Here is a 5170-nt window from a genome sequence, read left to right as displayed (position 1 = left end):
TTCGATATCAATAACCTATACTGGGTCTTAGCTCACTTTCCAACTACAGAGGTCCATTTACCCCTCGTGGACATCATTTAAGTGTGCGACAACATCCTTTCAATTCAAAGTCATGCTACATCCTTCTTAATTTAAGCGGCTCCTTTCCGTTATATTAAATCTCCGGCCGCACAAGAATCCCTACTTCAAATTAGATCCGTAGACCCCAATAACCAAGCACCAATATTCTCCAATCGTTCCAGACCCTCCTTAAGGCGCATAGTCACCTTATTACGAAGCCCCTACGCAGCTCCGCTGCTCTCCCACTTTGGGCAAACTCGCTTCTTTAATCAACTGCTCGGCCTGCGCTCACTAAGCCTGGCCTTTTAGAAGTTTAAAACTCCGCCTGACCCTTCCCACATGTCCTTCTCATCTTTTGCTGCTCGGTCGTTGTCTTGATAACATTTATCTTCATAGAACTTGAATCCACAATTTGCTACTAACTCCAAACTTTTCCGAAGGTCATCTTTCTCGAACCGTCAACATTAGAAATTCTGATTCAACCCTGAACTACCACACCCTGCGATATCTGACAGTCGCATTTTCAATGCTGTTTCACAATAGCTTGCCCCAAAGGCGAGTTGTAGCAGATTATAACATCGACAAACTCAGTTCGTTCCATTAGGGCCACGACACCCCATCATAGAAGAAAGCTCCACCACGCTTGCAATTACCAAGTCTCATTACTTCCACCAGCCCACATCTGACCATCCTTAGTTCGATTGCCTTTCCCGCTGCCGGGAATAAAATACTGGATCTCTTGGTTATGCACTGAGTAAACCTCCCTTCAAGTCATTCACTGCCCCTACACGTGGGCAACATCCTACCATCATATCACTACTGCGGAAAAGTCATTCTTAGGCATCATGGCAACTTGTGCCTAGCCCCAAAGCCCTCAGAAGTACCGTTACTGAGCTGAAACATTAAAATATCCTTCCATAAGGCGACGATAACAATAAAATCAACTACACCGGGAGAAACATCCCGCACCACGTCCGTAGTACCATTATGCTTCTTCAATTCTCGATTTATAACAAGCGCTTTGCGTCGCGTAAGATTGAGTAGGAATGAATCAAAGGCATACGCCTCCAAAGATCAAATCACACGATAAGGAATCAAGAAGGGGAGTACTTCTAACAGTCCTACAGCCTCCCGAGGATAAGTACAGACGTCTCCGTACCGATCCGCGAGACTCTACTAGACTTGCTCAAGACTCGTGAGACCCTAGGAACCTAGTGCTCTGATACCATGTTGTCACGACCCAAAATCCACTAAGGGTCGTGATGGCGCCGGACACCGCTGTCAGGCAAGCCAACTAAATTATCAATTAAATTCTCTTTTAATACCTTTGAAAATCTAGGATTTTTCCTTCCATTTTTCATAATTAAAACAATCTCTACTTCAATTCAAATTAAGTAATAACTATTAGTACACATCTTTCAAAAACCATCCCAGAACCCGGTGTCACAAGTGCATGAGCATCTATTGATAAGGAAAATAAAATACAACATCTGTCCGAAATACAGTGGACAGGGAATAAATATAAAATGCTGAAAGGAACTACACTAGCTGCGGGTCGCCTCGAACAATGCAGCTCACCTAGTCCCAGAATCATCCGTGCTGCTACGCCCAGTAGGCCGCTAGAGGTATATATACCTGTGCAACAAAAATACACAGAAGTGTAGTATGAGTACGTAAACAACGTGCACTCAATGTGTATCCCGCCTAATCTCGAAGAAGTAGAGATGAGATGGTCAACTTGGACACTTGCTAGAGGTCATTTGACAATATACTAAAAATGCGAGAAAATCATTGATTCATATAGCAGTTTTAATTCACGAAGCCAGAAAACAGATAAACACCTTCAACCGATAATCAAGGATTTTCAAGATTTACTCTTTATTATCGTATTAATTCATATCAAGCCACGAAGGGAAAATTTCACATTGAAAGTCCTCAAGCATCAATATAACATGCGCAAATAACACCGAGGCGATGACCCGATCCAACAGAAATAAACTGTGCACTTGCCGAGGGTCGACGGCGCGCCTATAGATGCATCTATTTAATCTGCCGAGGCGTTCGGCCCGTTCCATAAATAAACACATACCCTGCTCGCGAATCATGCATGCGACGCAGGTACACATAGAGATACATGCTCAATCAGTCAATTAAGAACTTATCGGGAATAATTATCCAAATAAAACCATTTCTGTTCTTAACAATTCGAGAAAAATGATGTTTAATCTCCTTTTAAATTCATTTACTAATCCAAGGTGATTTAAGCAATTCAAGCTATCAATAGGTTCATAAATACTCCAAGTATAACATGCTTTTGGGCCCTAACTACCCGGACAATAGAATAATAGCAGCTACGCACGGACTCTCGTCACCTCGTGCGTACGTAGCCCCCGCAAATAGGAGCACATAATCAATTATTTTACCTATGGGGACAATTCCCTACAAGGTTAGAAAAGAGACTCACCTTGCTCCGAAGATCCATAAACGACCTCCAAGCTTTCCCAACGATTCGAATCGTTGCCAAATGTTCCAAAACTAGCCAAATAACGGCAAACTAATGAGAATGTACTCGAATACTTGTTAACAATTCAAATTATACAAATCCCCAACTCCGCTTAGTGAAATGACCAAAATGCCCTCGGACCCACGTGCCCGGATTCCGAAATTTCTCGAAGATATACTCTACCCATATCTTCACTAGCTCAAATATATAATTTACTCCTAATTCCATGCTCAAATTCGTGGTAAAATCCAATTTATCAAGTTCTAGGTTTTCTTCCAAAAATTCCAATTTTCCCCACAATTTTCATGCTTAATTCCATGATATAATCTTGTATTTAACTTGGAAATGAGTAGGGGTAACTTACCTTAACACGGATGACAAAATATCTCCTTGAAGCTCTCCAAAAATCGCCCAATGAAGTGAAGAAAATGAGTGAAATGAACTCAACCCCGTTTTTAAAACAATCTGCCCAGCGACTTCCGCACTTGCGGCTCCTCTGCTGCTTCTGCGGTTCCGCAGGTGCGGCCAATATTCCGCATCTGCGGTCTCACCCTTGGCTGCCCCTTCCGCTCCTGTGATATCCCGTCCGCAGATGCGGTCCCTCTTCTGCGGATCCTTGACAGCATCTGCGGTCTACGAGCCTTCGACCAATTCCGCTTCTACGGCTCCCTCCATCGCTTCTGCGGGGCCGCTTCTGCGGTCCCTTTTCCGCAGAAGCGGAAATACCAGCAACCAGATAGCTTCAGCTTTCTCAAAAATCCATTTTCGATCCGTTGGCCACCCGGAATTCACCCGAGGCCCCCGGGACCCCAACCAAACATACCAACTAGTCGCAAAACACATTACGGACTTGCTCGAGGCCTCAAATCACATCAAACAACGCTAAAACTACGAATCAACCCCCCAATCCAAACTTGATGAATTTTAGAATTTCAAACTTCTTTTTTCGATGTTTAAACCTATCAAATCACGTCTGATTGACCTCAAATTTTGCGCACAAGTCATATTCGACATTATGGACCTACTCCAACTTTCGGAATCGGATTCCGACCCCGATATCAAAAGTCCACCTCCGGTCAAACTTCTCGAAAACCTTCAAATTTCTATCTTTAGCCAAATGACTCCAAAATGACCTACGGACCTTCGAATTCACTTCCGATCGCGCTCCCAACTCCAGAATCACCATACGGAGCTATTCACAGACTCGAAATCCCAAACGGACATCAATAATACTGAAATGCACTTCAAGCCCAAACTCATGAAATTCTTCAAAAATGCTAACTTCCACAATAGGCGCCAAAACACTCCCGGGTTATCCAAAACCCGCACCGGGCATACGCCCAAGTCCGAAATCATCATACGAACTTGCTGGAACCTTCCCATCCTGATTTCGAGGTCGTTTACTCAAAATTCCATTCCTAGTTCATTCTCAACTTTAAGCTTCCGAAATAAGACTTTTCTTTCCAAATCAACTCTGGACTTCCCGAAATTCAATTCCGACCACGCGCACAAGTCGTAATACTCGAAATGAAGCTGCTCATGGCCTCAGGCTGCTGAACGGAGCGCTAGAACTCAAAACGACCGGTCGGGTCGTTACATGAGGTAAGTGACTTCTACTAGTTTTGAGTATATACAAGGTTTATATATGGATTTAGACATGGAAAATTGTAGAAAACTTGGGGTTTGAGGGAAAACCTAGAAAACTAGTATTTTTGAATTTTTAACCACGATTTTGGGTATGGAATTTAGAGAAAATCATATAATTGAGTTCGTGAGGTCATGGGTAATCTTTATCTTCGAAAAATTTCGGATTCCGGGCACGTGGGCCCGAGAGCATTTTTGTCAACTTTTCGATCGGAGTTAGGAATTATTATAAATTGGATTATAATGAGTACCTTAGCATATATTAATGGATTTACATAATTATTGGCTAGTTTTGGAGCGTTGTGCATCGATTCGAGTCTTCGGAAGGGCGTGGAATGTCGGTTATGGACCTTCGGAGCGAGGTGAGTCTCCTTTATAACCTTGTAAGAGGGAATTGTCCCCATAGGTGAAATAATTGATTATGTACTCCTATTTTTGGGGGCTACGTACGCACGAGGTCACGAGAGTCCGTGCATAGCTACTATTATGCTATTGTCCGGGTAGTTAGGACCGAAAAGCATGCTATACTTGGATTATTTACGAACCTATTGATAGCTTGAATTGCTTAATCACATCGAATTAGTAAACGAATTTCTAAACAGATAAAACTTCATTTTTCTTAAATGGTTAAAAGAGGATTTGTTTTCATTGGATAATTACTCTATGTGGACTTCTTGATTGACTATCTGTGTGTTTATTTATGGAACGGGCCGAACGCCTCGGCAGATTAAATAGATGCATCTATAGACGCGCTGTCGACCCTCGGCAAGTGCACAGTTTATTTCTGTTGGATCGGGCCGTCGCCTCGGCATAATATGTGCATGCTTGCATTGCTTATCTTGAAACTTAATGAAGTTGATATTGCCTTTTTGGCCCGCTATAAACTAATAAAGATAACGAAAAGTAAATCTTGGAATTTCCTTATTATTTGAGAAGGTGTTACCTGTTATGAGTTATAATTGC

Source organism: Nicotiana attenuata, unplaced genomic scaffold, assembly GCF_001879085.1.
Source record: "Nicotiana attenuata strain UT unplaced genomic scaffold, NIATTr2, whole genome shotgun sequence".
In the NCBI taxonomy this organism is placed as follows: domain Eukaryota; kingdom Viridiplantae; phylum Streptophyta; class Magnoliopsida; order Solanales; family Solanaceae; genus Nicotiana; species Nicotiana attenuata.
The sequence above is the reverse complement of the archived record's forward strand: the minus strand, read 5'-3'. Positions refer to the sequence as shown.